The 25,690-nt window shown below is 40.6% G+C and overlaps 1 long non-coding RNA gene across 1 annotated transcript in view; it reads right to left on the bottom strand.

Moving 5' to 3' along the window:
* Nucleotides 1-4,554: 4,554 nt before the first annotated feature.
* LOC118940499 (uncharacterized) overlaps nt 4,555-25,690 on the bottom strand; it is a 22,052-nt gene continuing 916 nt past the window's right edge. The window contains exons 2-3 of the long non-coding RNA XR_005037089.2: nt 25,350-25,406; nt 4,555-5,067 (exon numbers count right to left, since the gene is read on the bottom strand). This is a non-coding gene — a long non-coding RNA (uncharacterized LOC118940499). The remainder of the gene's footprint in view (nt 5,068-25,349; nt 25,407-25,690) is intronic.

The following is a 25,690-nucleotide window of genomic DNA, read 5'->3' as shown; positions in this document are numbered from 1 at the left end:
CTGAAAATGGCATCTGGGCCGCACAGCACTGGAACGGCAGGAGGAGAAACACTAGGCAGGTTTCCATTGCCCCAGGTTTATTCGACTAAAGTAATGTTGAAATAAAAATCTTTGTGACATGTGTAATGGAAACAGCAGATACAGGAGACAGACAACATTTTTATCCCTTGGACTGGGATGGATTTTCCTTTTGTCTAACTTTCTTTATTGCAAATGATGATGGAAACTTAATTTTTTCTAATAAATGATGGCTATTGCTTCACCTTGCTTTTCTGGTTGACTGGATGAAAGTTTCACCATCCAATTATTTCATATCTACATGAGTGCAAGTCGTCTTGATTACTTTCTTATGTCATTCTCTCTGGCACCAAAAGTTTAAAAAGTGTTGATAGGGGACAGAATGCCATCGGACCATCACATAATTGGCATATATATTACTCTTACAGAATTTCCACGTGAGCGAAGATATTGGAAATTGAATTAAAGCCTACTGGATGATAACTTGTTTTTAACTAGGACAGGAGAATTTATAACTGACTTTGTCCGACATAACATAGGTACAGCAGATCCCCTTATTGTATGGGACACTTTTAAATGTGCCTTTAGAGGCCATGCAATTCAGTACTCATCTATAAAACAAAAGCAATTTAGGTCAAAAGAGTCCATATTAACAAAGGAAATTGAAGGACTAACAGTACAGTTAGACAGCAATAAAAACTGTACCGTAGAGGCTCAGAGTAAGTTAGAGGAAAAACAAAAAGAAATGGAGAAAGGTATTCAAGAAAGATCCAGTGTAATATATTGTAAAAACTAATGCGAACTGGATGGAATATGGGGAAAAATGCACCAAATTCTTTTTCAATCTTCAACATAGAAATGCTACCAAAATTGTTTTATTGGAACTTGTTACAAATGATGGAGTCACTCATGATTCACCAAACTATCATTTGTAAGAGGAGGTAAAGTACTTCAAGAATATGTTTTCGTTTCAGTCTCCTCCATCTGCACTAATCCAAGCTAATTGTATGGATTTCTTTCACAATAATAATGTAAAATTAACATCTGTACAGAAAGACTAATTTGAAGGCCAAATAACAGAGGAGGGACTTCTTGATGCAATTAAAGCCTTTAAGTCCGGGAAAACTCCAGGGCTGGATGGCATACCAGTGTAAGTATACCAAACCTTTTTTAATATACTCAGAGGATCATTATTAGCTTGTTTTCACCACTCCGTTATAAATGGTAGATTATCGGACAAGCAACAAGAAGGTCTGATTTCATTATTACTGAAACAGAATCAAAGTGGCATATATAGTTGAAGTCGGAAGTTTACACACACTTAGGTTGGAGTCATTAAAACTCGTTTTCCAACCACTCCACAAATTTCTTGCAAACAAACTATATTTTTGGCAAGTCAGTTAGGATATCTACTTTGTGCATGACACAAGTAATTTTTCCAACAATTGTTTACAGACAGATTATTTCACCTGTAATTCACTGTATCACAATTCCAGTGTGTCAGAAGTTTACATACACTAAGTTGACTGTGCCTTTAAACAGCTTGGAAAATTCCAGAAAATTACGTCATGGCTTTAGAAGCTTCTGATAGGCTAATTGGCATCATTTGAGTCTGTATACTTGTGGATGTATTTCAAGGCCTAGCTTCAAACTCAATGCCTCTTTGCTTGACATCATGGGAAAATCAAAGGAAATCGGCCAAGACCTCAGAAAAAAATTGTAGACCTCCACAAGTCTGGTTCATCCTTGGAAGCAATTTCCAAATACCTGAAGGTACCACGTTCATCTCTACAAACAATGGTACGCAAGTATAAACACCATGGGACCACGCAGCCGTCATACCGCTCAGGAAGGAGACACGTTCTGTCTCCTAGAGATGAACATACTTTGGTGCGAAAAGTGCAAATCAATCCCAGAACAACAGCAAAGGACCTTGTGAAGATGCTGGAGGAAACAGGTACAAAAGTATCTATATCCACAGTAAAACGAGTCCTATATCGACATATCCTGAAAGGCCTCTCCGCAAGGAAGAAGCCACTGCTCCAAAACTGCCAGAAAAAAGCGACTACAGTTTGCAACTGCACAAGAGGACAAAGGTCGTACTTTTTGGAGAAATGTCCTCTGGTCTGATGAAACAAAAACAGAACGGTTTGGCCATAATGACCATCGTTATGTTTGGAGGAAAAAGGGGGATGCTTGCAAGCCAAAGAACACCATCCCAACTATGAAGCATGGGGGTGGCAGCATCATATTGTGGGGGTGCTTTGCTACATGAGGGACTGGTGCACTTCACAAAATAGATGGCATCATGAGGCAGGAATATTATGTGGATATATTGAAGCAACATCTCAAGACATCAGTTAAGTTAAAGCTTAGTCGCAAATGGGTCTTCCAAAGTTGTGGCAAAATGGCTTAAGGACAACAAAGTCAAAGCATTGGAGTGGCCACCACAAAGCCCTGACCTCAATCCTATAGAACATTTGTGGGCAGAACTGAAAAAGCATGTGCGGAGGCCTACAAACCTGACTCTGTCAGCTCTGTCTGGAGGAATAGGCCAAAATTCACCCAACTGATTGTGGAAGGCTGCCCGAAACGTTTGACCCAAGTTAAACAATTTAAAGGCAATGCTACCAAATACCAATTAAGTATATGCAAACTTCTGACCCACTGGGAATGTGATGAAAGAAATAAAAGCTGAAAAATAAATAATTCTCTACTATTATTCTGACATTTCACATTCTTAAAATAAAGTTTTTTACTAGGATTAAATGTCAGCAATTGTGAAAAACTTCCAACTTCAACTGTATATGTGGAAATGTGTGAAAGTTTATGTATGTATATGTGGATATAGATATATATGTAGATATGTATGTATGTATGTATGTATGTATGTATGTATGTATATATACTTAACCCAAAAATGTATGGGAGATTGGAAATGATGCAGACAATTACATTGATGGAAGCAACAATTTATTCTCGATATTAAAGCTGATCCACCCCCTAAAAAAATAAAAAATAAATCACCATGACACAGACTGTGGCGATACATTGGCACATGAGAATGATTAGAATATGGCAAATATTAGTAAATTCTTGCATTGTCTCTATGCGGGCTACCTGAGACATGAAACAGAAAGGTGGGATGGCATATAGGCTGTCGCCAATTTATTAATGAGCATTTTGCCTAAATGGGTAATGGAAACACTTCAAGTTCATTTTTAGCCGACACTGTTCTTTCTTGCGAAAGAAAGTTCTTTTTTTTTTTTTTTAGGTGTGACTTCATTACATCCAGCTGTTTTATCGACACAAGATAGTTCAATGGAAACACATTGTAGCAGGCAATTGTCACATCTGTTTTCTATGTGAACTTTCTAAATGTCCCCCCCAAAAAAAAAATTGCTGGAAAAGTTCATGGAAACCTAGCTAATGTCTACGAGAGAGAGGAGGATGAGAGAAGGATGAAGCAAGGCCGGGGGATAGAGGAAAGGAGAGAGGGCGGGGGGAGGAAACAGAGTTGTCTGTGGCCTCAAACCTGTAGAGGCAGTAGCCTCTCTCTCTCTCACTGTTCCTCTCTCTCTCGGTGGTGGATATCTTCTCTACATATAAATACCCACATTGCCACATAAGGAAATAACAGACTTTATCGGCGAGAGACGATGACTGCCAGACCTTTCACAAAAATAGATGGTGTGTGTGTGTACTGTATGTGTGTGTGTGTATACTGTATGTGTGTGTGTGTGTGTGTGTGTTTAGCACAATGACATCACACCTGTATTAGACTCCTCCGCCCCAGGATCTCTCAGGTAACAGACCACAGGGATGACTCTACTTTTCAGTGTGTGAATGTGTGTGTCTTGTGCTACAGAGATACGTACATACCATTGTCATCTAATTTGAACTGTTTATCACAATCTCTACCGATGCCTCAAAACTGTGTCAGTATCAATGGCATAGTGTACCACACAACAGGCAGCTAATATTATGCAAAAGGTGACTAGTTAGTAGTGTCAAAAACATCATCACAGGTCGTTCTGTAGATCAGTGTTTCCCAAACCTCCCCTGGTGTACCCCCACATTCCACGTATTTGATGTGTTCCAGTGCTGGCATACCTGATTTCAACCAATGAAGGGCTCTGTGTTTAGTTGATCAATTTAACGAGGTGTGCTAGAACTGGAATACATTGAAATAAGTGGAATGGCTGGGTGTACTCAAGGAGAGGTTTGGGAATCACTGCCTTAGATTGAGAAGGCTGTGATGCCTGGTTCATGTTAGGGAACGCAATGGCAAATGTCTTAAAACAGAAAACTTTTTTTTATTTTTTTATTTTTTTAATTTGACAAATCTAGGAAGTCCCTCCCTGTTTCAGCTTTTTTTTTAACGTTTCGTGTAAAAAAAAAAAAAAAGCCCTGCCGTAGCATGATCCAGCACTGACACCAAACTGCTGAGTGAGGTAGACTACACATCACCTTCTCAAATCTCTATCACATAATAACAGTGACCTGCCGTCCGCAGGGTCAAACTGTTTACCCGGGGAAAGGGGTCTTTTCATGTTTATAAATGAACAACATCAAGCAGTAAATGGCCGGATAGAGCCTCTATAACTTCTCACCATCGACAAGGGCTTTTCAAAAATAACAGATTGCCTCCCTAAGGTCCTTGTCGGACAGATGGAGAATCATCAGTATCCCACTCCCCACTGCCACCCACCACCCAAACCCCCCCTACACACAAACACCTTCCCTCTCAGCCTGTTTCCTATTCCTATCCCACTTATACTCCCCCTTCCACCCCTTCTGACCACCACGACAAATTGCCTGAAGGAAGGCCCTGATTGGTTTTCAATATCGGCAGAGGTATGGCAGAGTTCGGTGGCTTGGGGGGTGGGGGGGTGGGGGAGGATATGACCTTTGAATCCTGGGTCTTCACACGTGGGGGGATAACCTGCCCATCATTAGTCTCTCTCTGCTGATCAACACAGGGACAGCACACTGAGAGGGAGGGGGAGAGGAGGTCCCCCGCTTTGTCTGCAGCATATGCCTCCAGCTCTGTGAAAACAATGACCAGAGAGAGAGGGTTGGTGTGTAGGTCACAAATACAGGGAGGGGTGAAACCTTATCCAAGTGAATTACCTGAAAACACATTGATTGATAAATCAAAATCTTTAAAAAATACAGATTTACCAATAGTCTATAAGTTTTACTTGCTACCAACAATTACATATTAGTTTCCTCTTGTTGTTTTTTCAACATTACATTTTCAATTAATTGAATTATAGACAAATCTTTAATGATCTTTGGTGTAAAGAGAGAGAGAGAGAGACACAGAGAGAGAGAGACAGACACACACACAGAGAGAGAGAGAGAGAGACGAAAAGAGAACGAGAGACAGAGCCATAGAGGCACATGAGCATTCTCCCAGCTATAGAGTGTGACATGGCCTTGTGTGCAGCCTTGTGAGACTGTGAGTGAATATCAGTTCTCTTATAACTCTCAGGGGCATTGGCCTGCCTTCAGCCTTGCTCGATCAATGTAAGCCTCCCACTGCAACAGACTACATGTGTGCGTGCAATGCGCGTGTGTGTGTTGGAGTACCTCAGATGTATAGAGAATATACAGTATACACAAATGTGCACACACTTATGTATGTATATTCTCTATACATCTGAGGTAGCCTATTCCAACAAACACTGAAACAAACATACATTACAGGAGCTGGAGAAGCCATCCTCTCTCCCAGAGCTCAAATATATTTATTTCCCCCCATAATTATTTGTGTTAATTATCATTTGCCGCACAGTGTGCCGGAGCTATGGGCTATAATTTAATTCATAATGAGTGAATCTCCAATACTGCAATAACAGTCCAAATGGAAATGGCTGTGACTTTGTCATGTTCTTCACTATGGGTGAGCTGTGTACAATGTGCAGGGAAACATGGAGATGGTGATTGTGACTGAGTGGTTAGTGAAGGTCGAGAGGGGTGATCTGGATTCCTACTGTTAAAACTGATCCAAGATCAGTGATTCTCCCTGTTCAAGGGCGACTGCGCTTCCTGATTTGGACTCATTTTAGATTTGGTTCATTAAGAAACGCAAGCGGCCATGACTGAATTCAAACATAAGTAGTGTGATTTGGATCCAAACTTTTAACCAGCAATTCCTAAAACTGATTTGAGATCAGTGATTTTCCCAATGTAAGATCTCAGCACTTATTCTATGCTGGTCCCACAGTGAGGTCTGGGAATGGTATATACGTTTTCTTCTCTGATCTCGGTCGTTTCCCTAATTTATCTCTTTTCTCATGCCTCTTTAAATTTGTCCTCCTCTACCTACTATCCCTTCTCTCTTTCCAGTTGCTTTTTAAAAATGTAACACCCTCTTTGCTCTCTAACCCTATCTTGGTTAAGTATCTTATCTTCATCTGTGATGTGGTGTGTGTGTGTGTGTGTGTGTGTGTGTGTGTGTGTGTGTGTGTGTGTGTGTGTAATGGGCCCTTTCTCATTAATCTGCTGGTGCAGGGTATTTGGATCGATAACTCGGCAGGCCATAGGAGTGGCGGGATTGTTCAATTCACCAAAAACATATGGGGGATCTCTCTCTCTCTCTTTCTCAATTCAACGGGGCTTTATTGGCATGGGAGACGTGTTTACATTGCCATAGCAAGTGAGAAAAAAAACAAGAAAACAAAATGATAAAACAAAACAAATTAAACAAAACAAAAACAATTAAATGTTTTTAAGGGAGATTTCATCCTGACTCTGCCACTGCCATATTAACATTACGTTTTGGTCATAAACATCAGAATTTTCCAAATCACAAGCTAGAACGAGCACATTTTCATTTCACTGGTAGAAATCTGGAAGTTTCTGCCACGGTCTTCCTCCTCTTCATCTGAAGAGGAGAGGCGAGAAGGATCGGAGGACCAAAATGAGGCGTAGTAGGTGTTCATGATGAATATTTAATTAAAGAAAATACTGAACACTGAATACAAAAACAATAAACCAATAATGACCGTGAAGCTATAAATGAGACCTGTGCTGACACAAGCAACTAACATAGACAATCACCCACAAACAAACAGTGCAACCCAGGCAACCTAAGTATGATTCTCAATCAGAGACAACTAATGACACCTGCCTCTGATTGAGAACCATACAAATCCCCAAATCATAGAAAAACAAACATAGACTGCCCACCCCAACTCACGCCCTGACCATACTAAGTACATACAAAACAAAGGAAATAAAGGTCAGAACGTGACAGTTTCGACTATCTGCATATCTGGAAGTTTTGGAATCTGCATTCACTGTGAATTCTGGAGTTTGTGGTTGACTGTGAGCAGTCTGCAGAATTCATAGTTCAGAATTCACAGTGAATGCAGATTCCAAAACTTCCAACACACTCAGGTCAATTTTTAGTCTCATAGCAAAGGGTCTGAATACTTACGTAAATAGGGTATCTTTTTTATTTTCAATACATTTGCAAAAATTTCTAAACTTGTTTTCGCTTTGTCATTATGGGGTATTGTGTGTAGATTGAGGGAAAAAAAGGATTTCATGAATTTTAGAATAAGGCTGTAACGTGACAAAATGTGGAAAAATTCAAGGGGTCTGATGATTTTCCAAATGCACTGTAACAAAGGGTGTCACACAGGGATCGATTCTTGGTCCGGTTCTTTTGACTATTTACATGAGCAATATTGGTTGATCTGTCAAAAAATTATACAATTCACCTGTATGCAGATGACACTTGTATGTTACTGCCCCCATGTCTGATCAGGCCATTTGGAGCTTTGCAGAAATCCTTTGTTGAACTTGAATTAGAACTTAATGCAGGTAAAACCAAGTATATGGTATTATCTAAATCTTGTAAAAATATATCTGAAGATTTTATTCATACGTACACTGGATTTATTTTAGGCTTGTCGCCTAAAACACTCACAAACTTTTACAGATGCACAAACGAGAGCATCCTGTCAGGCTGTATCACCGCCTGGTACGGCAACTGCACCGCTCTCAACCGCAAGGCTCTCCAGAGGGTGGTGTGGTCTGCACAAAGCATCACCGAGGGCAAACGACCTGCCCTCCAGGACACCTACAGCCCCCGATGTCACAGGAAGATTAAAAAGATCAAGGACAACAACCACCCGAGCCACTGCCTGTTCACCCCGCTATCATCCAGAAGGCGAGGTCAGTACAGGTGCATCAAAGCTGGGACCGAGAGACTGTAAAACAGCTTCTATCTCAAGGCCATCAGACTGTTAAACTGCCATCACTAACATGGAGAGGCTGCTGCCAACATACAGACTCAAATCTATGGCAACTTAAATAAATGGACTTAAGGTATCACTAGTCACTTTAAATAACGGCACTTTAATAATGTTTACATATCCTACATCACTCATCTCATATGTATATACTGTATTCTATACCATCTACTGCATCTTGCCTATGCCTCACGGCCATCGCTCATCCATATATTTATGTGTACATATTCATTCCTTTACATTTGTGTGTATAAGGTAGTTGTTGTGAATTTTTTGGATTACCTACCGGTTTTAGACTATGGCAATATTATGTACATACATGAATGAATCTGCCACTGGTATTGAAGCCTCTGGGCGCAGTTTATCGTAGTGCATTACACTTCATTTCGGTTGATAGTTTCGGCACACATCACTGCACTCTTTATCAGAAAGTAGGCTGGTCCTCTTTGACATCTTGTAGATCAATGCATTCCATGCTTTTTGTTTATAAAGCCCTCTTACATAAACTACCACTCACTCACTTCTCTGTTAACCTACAGAAATACAAGCTATCAGACACCATCTCAGGAATGGCTCATTATAAAGTTCCCTTTGATATCGACAGATTTAGGTGAATCTGTCTTTAGCTATTGTGCACCTTTCTGGTGGAATGGTCTACAGAATGTTAAATATATGTTTTTATTTAACTAGGCAAGTCAGAATGAGCTGAAGCTGAATGGATTGGTGCCTCTAAAGCAGTTCAGACAGCCATGTTTGGTCATTTTTAGGGAATATTGTTTTTGTTTTTAGGATTCTATGATTGATCTATTTTTAATTTGTTGTGTAAGATTTTTGATTGCTAATATTGATTGCTAATTATATTTTGTAATTTTCCCCAGGTCGTTGCTGTAAATGAGAATATATTCTCAGTCAGTTCGCCTGGTTCAATAAATAGAAAATATATGTAAATACAAATTTGCGGTTGTACTTTGGAGCAGGCATGTGCATATTGAATACACACTTATACATATTGAAAGCATGGCCAGTACTCTTACGTCCGACCACAATCAACACATACTGTAGGCTACCAAAATGATTGTAAATATGCATGATACGATGAAAAACTAAGAACATGAAAGCGATCACGTATGACACACACACACACACACTAAAAGAACAGCTGGAGTTACATCTGAACAATTGATTTTATGCCTGTGAATTAAAAAAACACAACCATTCTTGTTGCTAAAAAGACATTAACAAAACAGCGTTACATAATCAGTATCAATGTGACCATGGTGTCATAAGGATGTTGCATGCAGTTTTGCCCGATGGGCAGTAACTGTGTATGAGCGGCATTATGCTAGCTTGAGAGAGCGAGATATCTTTCCACCCTCTGAATCATTGTGGTCGCTATGTAAAGAAGAGTAATTACACTGAAACAGGACCTATTTACCCCAGGCAGAATATCACTGTGCAGTATTTAAATACCTTAGTCTGGGTCAATATGTAGAGAGTGAGAGCTAGAGAGAGAGAAACTCAACCATGCAACCACGAGTAACAAAGTTCAAACAAATAAAGATCTTGAACCAATATACAGTTGAAGTCGGAAGTTTACATACACTTAGGTTGGAGTCATTAAAACTCGTTTTCCAACCACTCCACAAATGTCTTGTTAACAAACTATAGTTTTGGCAAGTCAGTTAGGACATCTACTTTGTGCATGACACAAGTAATTTTTCCAACAATTGTTTACAGACAGATTATTTAACTTATAATTCACTGTATCACAATTCCAGTGTGTCAGAAGTTTACATACACTAAGTTGACTGTGCCTTTAAACAGCTTGGAAAATTCCAGAAAATGATGTCATGGCTTTAGAAGCTTCGGATAGGCTAATTGACATAATTTGAGTCATTTGGAGGTGTACCTGTGGATGTATTTCAAGGCCTACCTTCAAACTCAAAGCTGCTTTGCTTGACATCATGGGGAAATCAAAAGAAATCAGGCAAGACCTCAGAAAAAAATTGTGGACCTCCACAAGTCTGGTTCATCCTTGGGAGCAATTTCCAAATGCCTGAAGGTACCACGTTCATCTGTACAAACAACAGTACGCAAGTATAAACACCATGGGACCACGCAGCCGTCATACCGCTCAGGAAGGAGACACGTTCTGTCTCCGAGAGATGACCGTACTTTGGTGCGAAAAGTGCAAATCAATCCCAGAACAACAGCAAAGGACCTTGTGAAGATGCTGGAGGAAACAAGTACAAAAGTATCTATATCCACAATAAAACGAGTCCTATATCGAAATAACCTGATAGGCCGCTCAGCAAGGAAGAAGCCACTGCTCCAAATCTACCATAAAAACGCCAGACTACGGTTTGCAACTGCACATTTTGACAAAATATTGTATGTTTTAGAGAAATGTCCTCTTGTCTGATGAAAAATAGAACTGTTTGACCATCATCACCATCATTATGTTTAGAGGAAAAAGGGGGAGGCTTGCAAGCTGGAGAACATCATCCCAACCGTGAAGCACGGGGGTGGCAGCACGATGCTGTGGGGGTGCTTTGCTGCAGGAGGGACTGGTGCACTTCACAAAATAGATGGCATCATGAGGATGGAAAATGATGTGGATATATTGAAGCAACATCTCAAGACATCAGTCAGGAAGTTACAGCTTGGTCGCAAATTGGTCTTCCAAGTGGACATTGACCCCAAGCATACTTCCAAAGTTGTGGCAAAAGGGCTTAAGGACAACAAAGTCAAGGTATTGGAGTGGCCATCACAAAGCCCTGTCCTAAATCCCGTAGAAAATTTGTGGGCAGAACTGAAAAAGCGTGTGCGAGCAAGGAGGCCTACAAACCTGAGTCAGTTACACCAGCTCTGTCAGGAGGAATGGGCCAAAATTCACCCAACTTATTGTGGGAAGCTTGTGGAAGGCTCCCCGAAACGTTTGACCCAAGTTAAATAATTTAAAGACAATGCTACCAAATACTAATTGAGTGTATGTAAACTTCTGACCCATTGGGAATGTGATGAAAGAAATAAAAGCTGAAAAATAAATCACTCTCTCTACTATTATTCTGACATTTCACATTCTTCAAATAAAGTGGTGATCCTACCTGACCTAAGTCAGGGAATTGTTACTAGGATTAAATGTCTGGAATTGTGTTAAATGTATTTGGCTAAGGTGTATGTAAACTTCCAACTTCAACTGTACAAACCCTAATTATTGCTGAAATGAAATTATTTTTAATTAAACTTCAATGTTACCAAATTCTAAATAGAGATTAGCAGAACACCTTGTCCAAATCACAGAGTTCAAACAAAGGAAGACATTAACAATGTACAGACTCAGTCACCATAGCCTGGCAATAGAGACAGAACACCATAGAAAAACATGAAATACCAGAGAACAAAGACTATCTAAGCACTGTGGGTTGGTTGAAGTAGAGAATGAGCGTTCCTACTCCCCTGCTCCAAATACGACTCAATAACCACGCCTTCATGCGCCAGTATTGACATAATAACCATCATATTGAAGTAAACTTGGAGTCAGTGATGATATGTTGTGTGGTCCTCCCACTACGACTTGAGAAACCATGCAGTTCATTAGGCGACAGATGAAATGCACGATGAACTTCACAGGATGGTGAATGTGCTAGTTAAGCACCTTTCCATTAAATATCGAGGGTCTTATTCTGGTGACATGATGATCAATGCTTGGCTGCCTTCAACAAATACAAATAAAATCTCTCTTATCCATAATAATCTCATAATGTAGATAGCCTACCTGCACTGTATCTGTGAGCTGTTGGCTAGAGAGCATGTGCCTAACCCAGAGTGGGCACATTTGCAATAAAAAGCAAACATTTTTTGACAAAACAATCAGTAGAGTTGAAAACGCAATGGAAACCCATTTAACCTGTATTTTTCATCGGTTACATGGTATTTTAACAGCAAAAGTTATTTGTATGTGTACTACGTGATCACGCACAGCCTGTTATTCGCATAAAGTCAGTTGGATGGAGACATCTCTGCTGGGAAAATGCGCGTATTGTTTTCCGACAGATATGCGAATATTCGCATGAAAATATGCTGTAAATTGGATGGCAACCAAGCTAATCAGAGGTATTTAAGATTTGCTGGATTTCGTGTTGAGGAAAACGTTTGCATTTTGTTAGGAAAAAACAGAGACTGTAGATCTTGCTGCAGATTATGTCCTGGCTTGTCATAATATTAGAGAGACAATAGCTTATTATTGTTGCTCAAACGTATTGTTCGTTTAAGTAATACTTCATATACACTGAGTGTACAAAACATTTTCTTTCCATAGACTGACCAGGTGAAAGCATTGATTTGTTATTGAGGTCACCACCTAAATCAATGTCGATGAACAGGAGGAGACAATTGAGACATGGCTTTTTTTTGTGTGTGTGCTATTCATAGGGTGAATGGGTAAGACAAAATATTTAAGTGCCTTTGAACTGGGATATGGTACTAGGTGCCAAGCACACCGGTTTTATTCAAGAACTGCAGTGCTGCACAGTTCCCTGTGTGTATCAATAATGGTCCACCACACAAAAGGACATCCAGCCAACTTGACACAACTGTGGAAAGCATTGGAGTCAACATGGGCCAGCATCCCTGTGGAACGCTTTCGACACCTTGTAGAGTCCATGTCCCGATGAATTGAGGCTGTTCTGAGGGCAAAAAGGGTTGCAACTCAATATTAGGAAGGTGTTCCTAATGTTTTGTGCACTCAGTGTACATTGCTTTGGAAACAGTGGCAACCACTCATTCATGCTCTTAAAGCATTTATTTTATTTTATTTATTGAGAGAGTGAAGTGGTGGAGAGGTAGCGAGAGGGTAGAGAGAGACACAGAGAGGGTAGGCGAAAAGAGAGCTGTAGGGAAAGAGCAAAATATGTAGGGAGAGGATGTGGGTGGCTTGGGGATGGGCAGGGTTTTATGTGATGTCTGAACTGTCATGATGGCCACATTTTCTCCTCTCTCTTTTTCAAGGCAAACCGAGAAGGAAATGAGACAGGAAATGAGCCAATAAAACATTCATCCTTATTAAAGATTTAAGACGTATTGGAGATGTACAGTAGCTGTATGAGATATGTTGGGAAAAGTGTTTGTGTATGCGCAGGTGTTCTATAGCAGAAAGAACCAAACACAGATTGAAGCCACAGTGAGCTTAACCTCATTGATTAATAAGGAATCAAGGACTGACATCAGTACTCTCGCTCTGTCTCTTTCTCAGATGCTATGGTTTTGCCTTGCTATTTTATCTGCTAAGTCCATAATAACATAAGTAGATACCTAGAGAAAAGACAAGTCTAGAGAGATAAACCTTAAAGAACAGAAGCAGCACCAGATCATTGAGTGATAGCTTGTTAGTGTTGTTTAGTGGTTGGTTTGCGCTGGGAGAATCTGCCAAAGGCTTTCCTAGTCACTCAGCTGCAAAACATGGCTGCCTTGTGCTTCAATTGAAAGTGATGGTGGAGTACACCCTCTATGGGCCATGAAAGGAATTGCAAGAGGTGTACTGTAATGTGCCCACAATTAGGAATATGGATGTTGATTGACTAAAGGTTCCTTTGTGAAATGTCCAAACTATAATTACTTTAAAAGGTATGTTGATTATGCCAAAATTACACATAAGATAGGCTCTCGATCTCTGTGGTCAACATGAGTAAGATTTACAAGCGTGTTAAAGGGGAATAATGGCAAATTTGGAAAATGTGTCAGTCCAACAACAAGTCAGAGGGGTACAGTCTGTCAAAGTGCGCACCTCTATCACTCAGAGAGAGTGAGCAAGAGCGGGAGCTACGTCACAGAGTTATACAGCCCCCAACTCACTGCAGCGCTAGATAGATCTTTGTGGAATAACACAAACCTACGAAAAATGTAGACTTCTGTAACAGTGAAATTACTACATTCGGGAAGTGCAATCTTGATCTGATTAGATTTATTGGGATCCCCATTAGCCGACACCAATGGTAACAGCTAGTCTTACTGGGGTCCGACACATAGCGAAAAATACATTACAGACAAAATACTTACATACAGTACCAGTCAAAAGTTTGGACACACCTACTCATTCAAGGGTTTTTCTTTATTTTACCATTTTCTACATTGTAGAATAACAGTGAAGACATCAAGGCATTGGAAGATGGCGTCGACAGAGATAGTTGCCTAGTGAGTCCTTAGGAAACTATGCTGTATATTGCTTTTTAAAGTATTATTTCTTACATTGTTACCCCAGGAAATTTTAAACCTGTTGAGGCTAGGGGGCAGTATTTTCACTTTTGGCTGAAAGGCGTGCCCAGAGTAAACGGCCTCCTACTCTTTCCCAGCTGGGAATATATGCATAGGATTATTACTGGTGGATAGAAAACACTCTGAAGTTTATAAAACTGTTTGAATTATGTCTGTGAGTATTACAGAACTCATATGGCAGACAAAAACCCGAGAAGAAATCCAAACAGGAAGTGAGAACTCAATATAGAAAACAGTGCCATTTGATGTCCACCTTAGATATGGATGAGAATGCACTTCCTAGGGCTTCCACAAGATGTCACCGTCTTTAGATTCTGGTTGTATGATTCTACTATGAAGGAGGGGCTCATAATAGCTCTTTGTGTGGGTGGTCTGGTAGAAAGCCTCGGTCTCATTACGCGCGGTCACGAGAGTGTCCTACCGTTCCTATGCTTTTCTTCAGACAATTAAATTCTCTGGTTGGAACCTTATTGCTGATTAATGTTTAAAACATCCTAAATATGGATTGCATACATCATTTGACTTGTTTCTACGACCTGTAGCGGAACTTTGAGTTTTTGTCTGGAGGAATTGCTCGTGGTTTTTGAGGATTGAATGCTGGGCTGAACAAGCTAACAACAAGTGGATAAATTATGGGCTTTTTGGAACAAATTAGTCATTTATTGTCGAACTGGGATTCCTGGAACTGCCTTCTGATGAAGATATTCAAAGGTGAGTGAATATTTATAGTGTTTTTTGTAGCTTCTGTTGACGCCAAAATGGCAGCTATTTCTTTGGGTTCTGAGCGGCGTTCTCAGATTATTCTTTTTCCGTAATTAAAAAAAACAAATCTGACACAGCGGTTGCATAAAGGATACATTTATCTTTAATTCTGTGAATAAGACTTGCATCTTTTATTGATGTTTATTGTGAGTATTTCTGCAAAATCACCGGATGTTTTGGAATCAAAACATTTCTGCACGTAACGCGCCAATGTAAACTGAGATTTTTTTAATATATATATATATATATATATATATATATATATATATATATATATATATATATATATATATATGCACATTATCGAACAAAACACACAATACATGTATAACATGATTTCCTATGAGTGTCATCTGATGGAGATAATCAAAGGTTAGTGATTCATTTTATCTATATTTATGCTTTTGTGACTGTGAAATATCGCTCTGTGTGATTTTGAATTTGGTGGTCATCTAACATAAATATATGTTGTGTTTTCGCTGTAAAACATTTTAAAAATCGGACACGATGAGTAGATTAACCTCATGAAACTCTGGGGGCAGTATTTCATTTTTGGATGAAAAACGTTCCCGTTTTAAACAAGATATTTAGCTTTGGAAAGCTTTGGAAAGAAAACACTCTGACGTTTCCAAAACTGCAAAGATATTGTCTGTGAGTGCCACAGAACTAATGCTACAGGCGAAACCAAGATGAAATTTCATACAGGAACTGAGCCAGATTTTTGAGGCGCTGTGTACCAATGTCTCCTTATATGGCTGTGAATGCGCAAGGAGAGAGCCTACACTTTCTGTCGTTTCCCCAAGGTGTTTGCAGCATTGTGACGTATTTGTAGGCATATAATTGGAAAATTGACCATAAGAGACTACATTTACCAGGTGTCCGCTGGGTGTCCTCTGTCGAAACTATTGCGCAATCTCCAGGTGCGCGCATTTTTCCATTTTGAAGAGAGGAGAAACCAAACTGCCAGGAGTGACTTATCATCGAATAGATATGTGAAAAACACCTTGGATTGATTCTAAACAACATTTGCCATGTTTGTCGATATTATGGAGTTAATTTGGAAAAAAGTTTGCGTTGTTATGACTGAATTTTCGGGTTTTTTTCTCAGCCAAACGTAAAGAACAAAACGGACCGATTTCTCCTACACAAATAATATTTTTGGAAAAACTGAACATTTGCTATCTAACTGAGAGTCTCCTCATTGAAAACATCTGAAGTTCTTCAAAGGTAAATGATTTTATTTGAATGCTTTTCTTGTTTTTGTGAAAATGTTGCACGCTGAATGCTACGCTAAATGCTACGCCAGGTATCAAAACTCTTACACAAATGCTTGTTTTGCTATGGTTGAAAAGCATATTTTGAAAACCTGAGATGACAGTGTTGTGAAAACCTTTTGAGGGCATGGCAGATTTACGCCCCCTTTGGAGAAATTGGGTACCCCTAGTAAACTGAAAAAAAAAATATCAAAAATTGCTAATATATGCATATAATAATTATTATTGGATAGAAAACACTCTAAAGCTTCTAAAACCGTTGGAATTATGTCTGTAAGTATAGCAGAACTCACAGGGCATGCATTCTTCCAAACTAGTTTTTGTGGCCATGAAAGTTGGAGCAACTTTGACGTCATGGCCCCCACCCTTCCCGACCACTTATGGATCTGGGGACACTTTCCATCTCTTCCACTAGATGTCCTCTTTCTTTAGAGCGTTCAAATCGCGCAAGAATTGGCCCTATAGGAGTGATTGGAGTAAGTGTCGCGAGAAAAAAACCTGTGCGTTAGGGCGCGAATTGGTCACAGCCATTCCTTTGTTCCAGCACTCCTGGGAAGAGCAAACGATGCCCGGTTGAATTGAAGTTTGTTTTGCACGTCTAAAACATCATAAAGCTTGCTTCTGCACTTAGTTTGACCTGTTTAGTCGACATATAATGTGTAATTTTGAAGTTTTGATGCGCAACTTATCCGGACCGGAGGACGTTTTGGGTGCATTTCAGCTGATGTTATTAGCAGTAGCTAATACAAAGACGCAAGACTTGAAACCAAACGATGTATTGGGTAAGTATGAACCCTTCCAGAACATTCTGAACGAAGACCATCGAAGGTAAGGGAATATTTATGCTTAAATCTGTGTTTCTGTTGACTCCAACATTACGTGGAAATGTAGCTTGGAACTGAGCGCTGTCTCAGCATATGGAATAGTGTGCGATTTCTGTAACGTTAAAAATAAATCTAACACAGCGGTTGCATAAAGAAGCAGTGTATCTTTCTAACTATATGTAGAACATGTATATTTAGCCAAAGTTTATGATGTCTATTTACGTTATCTTGCCGAGCTACCTAGATTTCCTGCGGGCATTTTTGAGTAATTTCTGAACATGAGTACATTGTAAATGGACATTTATGGATATATATGGCATATTATTGAAAAAAAAAAAATGTACTGTGTAACATGTCCTATCACTGTCATCTGATGAAGATTTTCAAAAGGTTAGTGAGCGATTTATTTTTTAATCCTGCTTTTATAATTTTATATTTTCTGGGACAAAATGGCTGCCGCTTGTCTTTGTTTCGGTGGTGGTCTAATATAAATGTGTGGTGTGTTTTCGCCGTAAAACATTTTAAAAATCTGACATGCTGGGTAGATGAACAAGGTGTTTATCTTTCATTTGAGCTATTGGACTTGTTAATGTGTGGAGGTTAAATATTTCTAAGAATATTTTTGCGTTCCATGCGCCACCGTTTGAGCTGAACGGGGGGGAGGGTGTTCCTCCAGAGGAACTCCTGGCATCAACAGGTTTTAACAAAAGGCTAAGCTTGAGAGCTAGCATATTTATTTCATTTCATTTGCGATTTTCATGAATAGTTAACGTTGCGTTATGGTAATGAGCTTGAGGCTATAAATAGGATCCCGGATCCGGGTTTGCTCGTCGCAACTGGTTATAACCAAGATGTTTATCTTTCATTTGCTGTATTGGACTTGTTAATGTGTGAAAGTTAAATATTTCTAAAGGATATTTTTATCAGCTGAATGGGAGGGCGTGTTCCCTTCAGGGAACTCCTTGTGCCCCAACATGAAGTCTTATTACATACAGCCGGGAATAACTATTGGATATAAGAGCGACCTCAACTTACCAACATTACGACCAGGAATACGACTTTCCCGAAGTGGATCCTCTGTTTGGACCACCACCCAACCCAGGACAATGGATCTAATCCCAGAAGCAGACCCAAGACCAAGGTGCCACAACAGGGGCAGATGGAGCGGCCTCCTGAGCAGGCTCTGTAGACTTGCACATCGCCCACCACTCCCGAGTATACTACTCGCCAATGTCTAGTCTCTTGAAAACATGGTAGACGAAATTCGAGCAAGGTTTGCAAGGTTTGCCTTCCAGAGTATGTAACATCATGGCTCTCTCGGGATATGTTGTCGGAATCAGTTCAACCCCTGGGCTTCTCCATGCATCACGCTGACAGAGATAAACACCTCTCTGGGAAGAGGAAGGGCGGGGGTGTATGCTTCATGATTAACGACTCATGGTGTATGTTGTTATGATTACAGGAACTCAAGTCCTTCTGCTCACCCGACCTAGAAGTCCTCACAATCAAATGGCGGCCATATTACCTTCCAAGACAATTGTCATCATTTATCATCACAGCTGTGTACATTCCCCCTCAAGCAGACACCAAGATAGCCCTAAAGGAACTTCACTGGATTCTATGTAAACTGGAAACCATATATCCTGAGGCTGCATTTATTGTAGCTGGGGATTTTAACAAAGCAAATTTGATAACAAGGCTACCTAAATTCTATCAGCATATTGATTGCACTACGCACGGGGGTATTACAATCGACCACTACTACTCGAACTTCTGGGATGCACACAAAGCCCAAGAAGGCAAAGATAACTGAACTAAATTACTCCCGTCCTATAGCACTCACTTCTGTCGTCATGAAGTGCTTTGAGAGGCTAGTCAAGGATCATATCACCACCACCTTACCGGCCAACCTAGACGCACTTCAGTTGGCATACCGCCCAAACAGGTCTACAGATGACGCAATCGCCATCACACTGCCTTATCCCATCTGGACAAGAGGAATACCTATTGTAAGAATGCTGTTCATTGACTACAGCTCAGCATTCAACACCATACTACCCTCCAAGCTCATCATCAAGCTGGAGGCCCTTGGTCTCAACCCCGCGCTATGCAATTGGGTCCTGGACTTCCTGACGAGCCACCCCCAGGTGGTGAAGGTAGGAAACAAGATCTCCACCTCGCTGACCCTCAACACTGGGGCCCCACAAGGGTGCGTGCTCAGCCCCCTCCTGTACTCCCTGTTCACCCTCGACTGCGTGGCATGCACGCCTCCAACTCAATCATCAAGTTTTCTGACGGCACAACAGTAGTAGGCCTGATCATCAACATTGCTGAGACAGCCTACGGGGAGTAGTTGAGAGCACTCGGAGTGTGGTGTTAGGAAAACTACTGATCACTCTACATCAACAAAACAAAGGAGATGATTGTGGACTTCAGGAAACAGCAGAGGGAGCACCTGCCTATCCACATCAAAGGGACAGCAGCGGAGAAAATGGAACGTTTTAAGTTCCTCGGCGTACACATCAACGACAAACAGAAATGGTCCACCCACACAGACAGTGTGGTGAAGAAGGCGCAACAGGCTGAAGAAATTTGGCTTGTCACCCAAAACCCTGACTAACTTTTACAGATCCATAATTGAGAGCATCCTGTCAGGCTGTATCACAGCCTGGTGTGGCAACTGCTCCGCCCTAAACCACAAGGCAAAATCTGTCAAAATCTGTTTTCATCTAAGCGTGAGCCAAAACTAATTTACCGCTTCACTGCTGCTGTTTTGTGAGAACACACACACACACACACACACTTAACTGTGAGGTGTCTGAAGTAGAATAATTATTTGTCCTGAGACTTCCTCAGACAGCTGCCTCCTGAGAGATTTTCCATTTCCTGTCAGCTGGGATCTACTGTAAACACACTCACATTGCTGTGAGGGTGTTGCTAGCTGATGATAGAGTGTTTTCTATAATCGCTTCTGACAAACTATCAGCATCACCTTCAGCTGAAATATTTATTACCGTTATACATAGTTGAGTTAATCTCAAATGTGACTGAGGGAACACACTTTCAATGGTACCTTCATGCACATTGTCAAGTCATTGTCAGATGACCACAACATTAGAATTGGAGGAATGTGTGCATTTACATTGCGTTCACACGATACAGCCACATCGCGTGGTGAAACATCGGGTGGGAAGACTGTTGAGGAGTGGTGTAAAATACTTGAAAGTACTACTTAAGTAGTTATTTAGGGTATCTGGTAGCAGGTAGCCTAGTGGTTTGCGCATTGGGCCAGTAACCGAAAGGTTGCTAGATTGAATCCCCGAGCTGACAAGGTAAAAATATCTCGTTCTGCCCCTGAACAAGGCAGTTAACCCCCTGTTCCTAGGCTGTCTTTGTAAACAAGAATTTGTTCTTAAATGTCTTGCCTAGTTAAATAAAAAATCTGTACATTAATATTTATATTTTTGACAACTTTAAGTTTTACTTCACTACATTCCTAAAGAAAAGAATGTATGTTTTACTCCATACATTTCCCCTGACACCCAAAAGTACTTGTTACCTTTTGAATGCTTAGCAGGACAGGACAACTGTCTAATTCAGACACTTATCAAGAGGACATTCCTGGTCATCCCTACTGCCTCTGATCTGGCGGACTCACTAAACACATGCTTCATTTGTAAATTATGTCTGAGAGTTGGTGCGTCCCTGGCTATCCGTAAATAAAAAATAAAATGGTGCCGTCTGGTTTGCTTAATACAAGGTATTTGAAATGATTTATACTTTTACTTTTAATACTTAAGTATATTTGAGCAATTACATTTACTTTTGATACTTAAGTATATTTAAAACCAGACCAGACTTTTACACAAGTAGTATTTTACTGGGTGACTTAACTTTTACTTGAGTCATTTTTTATGAAGGTATCTTTGCTTTTGCTTTTTTTTAAGTATGACAATTGGGTACTTTTTCCACCACTGCCATTGAGAGATGCGAGCATGTGTGAGGGAGCCCACATGAGGGCGAGGCTAGCATGACTGGGCAAGTGCAGCTTGTATAATGTAATCACTCTGTAACACACCTTGTAATTCAGGATCTTCTAATCAGCTGGCTTGCATGGGCGGGAGTTCGGCTTTCCATGCTGATATCACCATGCAGCAAATTGGTTAATAGACCAATGACAAAGAGAGTTTCAAACCTCTGCCAAAAACAGCTAGTTTTCCCCTCCCCACTTAGAACTGCAAAATTCTTGCTTAACAAAGAGCTATTTTTGCCAATTTTAATAAATCTATTACAGAAAGGCACTTCTTTATTACCCAAAAATTATATTGATATAAAAACAGCTGCTTTGGGCCTTTAATACACACAGCTTTTACCATCTGTACTACACATTCCTTTGTCTCATGCCCTCCTGCACACTCACATCTAGGAATCTTCCTCCTTCAAAATGCTGCAATATGACCATAAGCTTGGCACCTAAAACACCGTAATGGGTTCGAGACAAGCTCTCACAGGATAACTGACACATCCTAACATGACTTTGTAGGGCAAAAACTCAGATTCAAAACTCAGCAGGACAGACGGTGTGTTCTCTGTTTCACCATGCTCTCCACCGGGTCTATGTTGCATCAAACGGCGGGCGTCACAGATACCGGGAATATTCCATTTCAGTTGATCCTCCTCAACACTTAATGACACCCCATTTCTCACTTCTTTCAACGGCACCCCGCTCTGGAGAGTAAAGCAAGACACAGGTCTTGTCCAGACGAGCGTGGTGCAGAACGCCCACTCCCTCTGGGCGGAGGAAACAACAAAAATCACCACAAGTCTACTTTTAGTTACTTTCACTGATTCAACAGTCCCCAGACACTTCTCCACCCAACCTGACACCACATATGGATCAGCCAGAAGGCAAGGATCCATTCGCTCCAAAAATCTCACTCCCACAGGGTCAGAATCGTCTTTGTCATCAACGGGGTGAGGCTCGAACTTGGCGGTGTTCACTGTATCTGCCACTGCATGTAATCAGAGAATGATACGACGAAGCCACCTGCCCCGCTGTGCGTTTTGGTTCGAATGCACCCATAACAAAAACGCAGATGACCCCACCGGGAAGAGAAACTACTTGGTTCACCTCTCACTCTTCAATAACCTGCCAATCACTCACACCTTCTTCTTCTATAGTTATTGGTGATCACACCGTTTAATGTAAATTACGTCACCTACTATGTGGGATGGAAACACAATTCCCCTAAAAAAACTGAACTACCAAAACATTTATAAAATAAAATAAATCAAACAATTTTACTGTTAAAAAATGAATTAATAAAACAGAGCTGATCCCTACACAGGCGCCATCTTCCACTCCAATTTTAGACATTTCCTTTTTTGTTCCAGTTTTCGATACTAGTGTTGTCCGTTCAGAACATTCGTCTTCACCAAAGTAGCTTGACAAGCTGCTTTAGCTAATTTGCTGCTTAATCCAAACTCAGCATCCACTTCCACCATCTTCCCTTCATCCCACACCTAAAGTCATTGGATTTACTAAAACACTGTCTCGTGACGCTACATCACTCACACCTGTGAGCAATTACTCACTTCTTCTTCTTTGAGGTTTATACAGTCGTATGAAAAATTTTGGGCACCCCTCTGAGGCTGCATAATAATTTACTCTGTCATCACAGAAAATGATCACAGTGGCATGCCATTCATTTTCTAATAAAAACTGAGTACTGGGGTATTGTCCAGACAAAGATTTTTAGTGTAGCAATATTAAGTTGTATGAAATTAAATCAGATGTGAAAAATAGGCTATGCAAAAATGTGGACACCCTTGTCATTCTGTTGATTTGAATACCTGTAACTACTTAGCACTGATTAATTGGAACACACAATTGGTTTGGTGAGCACATTAAGCCTTGAACTTCATAGACAAGTGCATCCAATCATGAGAAAAGGTATTTAAGGTGGCCAATGGCAAGTCGTTGTTCTCTTTGACTCTCCTCTGAAGAGTGGCAACATGGTGGCCTCAAAACAACTCTCAAATGACCTGAAAACAACGATGGTTCAACATTATGGTTTAGAGGAAGGCTACAAAAAGCTATCGCAGAGATTTAAGCTGTCAGTGTCCACTGTGAGGAACATAGTGAGGAAATGGAAGACCACAGACACAGTTCTTGTTAAGGCCAGAAGTGGCAGGCCAAGTAAAATATCGGAGAGGCAAAGGCGAAGGATGGTGAGAACGGTCGAACCACCTCCAAAGACCTACAACATCATCTTGCTGCAGATGGTGTCACTGTGCACCGTTAAACAATTCAGCGCACTTTGCACAATGAGAAGCTGTATGGGAGATTGATGCGGAAGAAACCTTTTCTGCACACAAGCCACAAACAGTCGCTTGAGGTATGCAAACGCATTTGGCAAGCCAGCTTCATTCTGGAATAAGGTGCTGTGGACTGATGAAACAAAGATTGAGTTATTTGGTCATAACAAGGGGCGTTATGCATGGTGGCAAAAGAACACAGCGTTCCAAGAAAAACACTTGCTACCCACAGTAAAATTTGGTTGGGGTTCCATCATGCTGTGTGGCCAGTGCCGGTACTGGGAATCTTGTTCAAGTTGAGGGTCGCATGGATTCCACTCAATGTCAGCAGATTCTTGGGAATAATGTTGAAGAATCAGTCACAAAGTTGAAGTTACGCTGGGGCTGGCCATTTCAACAAGACAACGACCCAAAACACTGCTCAAAATCTACCCGGTCATTTATGTAGAGGAACAAGTACAATGTTCTGGAATGGCCATCCCAGTCCCCAGACCTGAATATCATTGAGAATCTGTGGGATGATTTGAAGCGGGCTGTCCATGCTCGGCAACCATCAAACCTAACTGAACTGGAGATGTTTTGTAAGGAGGAATGGTCCAAAATACCTTCATCCAGAATCCAGACACTCATTAGAGGCTATGGGAAGCGTCTAGAGGCTGTTATTTTAGCAAAAGGAGGCTCTACTAAATATTGATGTGATTTTTCTATTGGGGTGCCAAAATTATGCACCTGTCTAATTTTTTTTGATGCATATTGCACATTTTCTGTTAATCCAATAAACCTCATTTCACTACTGAAATATTACTGTGTCCATCAGTTATTTGATAGATCAAAATGAAATTGCTGATCCAAATACCCAATTATTTATAAATGGAAATCATGGAAATTGTCAGGGGTGCCCAAACCTTTTCATACGACTGTAGATAGACTGCACTCATTAGGTGTATTGCCGCCACCTACTGTACGGGGTAGTAAAAAATACCCCAGAAACATAATGTGTTTTGGTTGAACAAATTCATGCTACTACCCCGAACAAAACAATAATACATACTCCTTCCGTCAGGTTTTAAATATCTATTCAGATCCCTACACAGGCTCAGAAACCAGGGAGGAGGGGGGGACCTCTTCATTCAGTACTCCCTGTAACATTTTGGCTGTAAAGTCCTGGAGATTCAGCTATCTATTTGCCGCCATCACAATGATGTCTAACTTCTTAGATTTTTTATTAGTTTGACTAGTGCAATTTATCAATTTAGCACTATAAACGCAACAAAGTCCACCTTCTTCACTGTTAGTGTGTCAGGATCCTTCTCCTGCATGGCATTCACTGTAGACAGTGGGACATTCACTTCCATCTCATCTACACTCACTCCTTCAGCTATTTTCACTCCCTCCACATAGGAGATCTGCTGGATAGCCGGATAGCCCTGCGACCTCCTTCATCCTTACAGGGTACTCCAGGAACTTGGGAACATGATTCCCATCATCACAACATGCTTCATCTGACTCTTCAGCTGCTAAATATTTATTCATTCAACAAACACTTGCCACTTGTCCAAACTTTTTACAATTGAAACACTGCAGCGGCTTCTGTACTTATGGTAATTACTCACTTCTTCTCAAGCCTTGCTGATGGTCTCCAAGCACCTGTTGGCGCCAGATGCCGCCACCTAGGGATGGATTGTAAATAGGGGAAGTTTAATGTCTGACTTTGGCCAACAACACTTACCTTTTCCTAAAACTGTACATGAACAACCTAATAACACTGAAAATAACATCTCTGCATATGATGAGGCTGAGTTGGTTGATGGGACTTCTATACTAGTCTCATCATACAGTATAACTGTACAGCTTTCATATTAATGCAATAGGGTGTACAAGTGGTTGAACAGCGATTTGTAGCTATTCAAATGTATTAATGGTTTAAGATCTGGTTCTTTCAACAACCGAAAAA

The sequence above is a fragment of the Oncorhynchus mykiss genome, chromosome 2 (genome assembly GCF_057628025.1).
Source record: "Oncorhynchus mykiss isolate SJ-2025 chromosome 2, ASM5762802v1, whole genome shotgun sequence".
Taxonomy (NCBI): Eukaryota; Metazoa; Chordata; class Actinopteri; order Salmoniformes; family Salmonidae; genus Oncorhynchus; species Oncorhynchus mykiss.
This window is presented reverse-complemented; position numbering and strand designations above follow the sequence as displayed.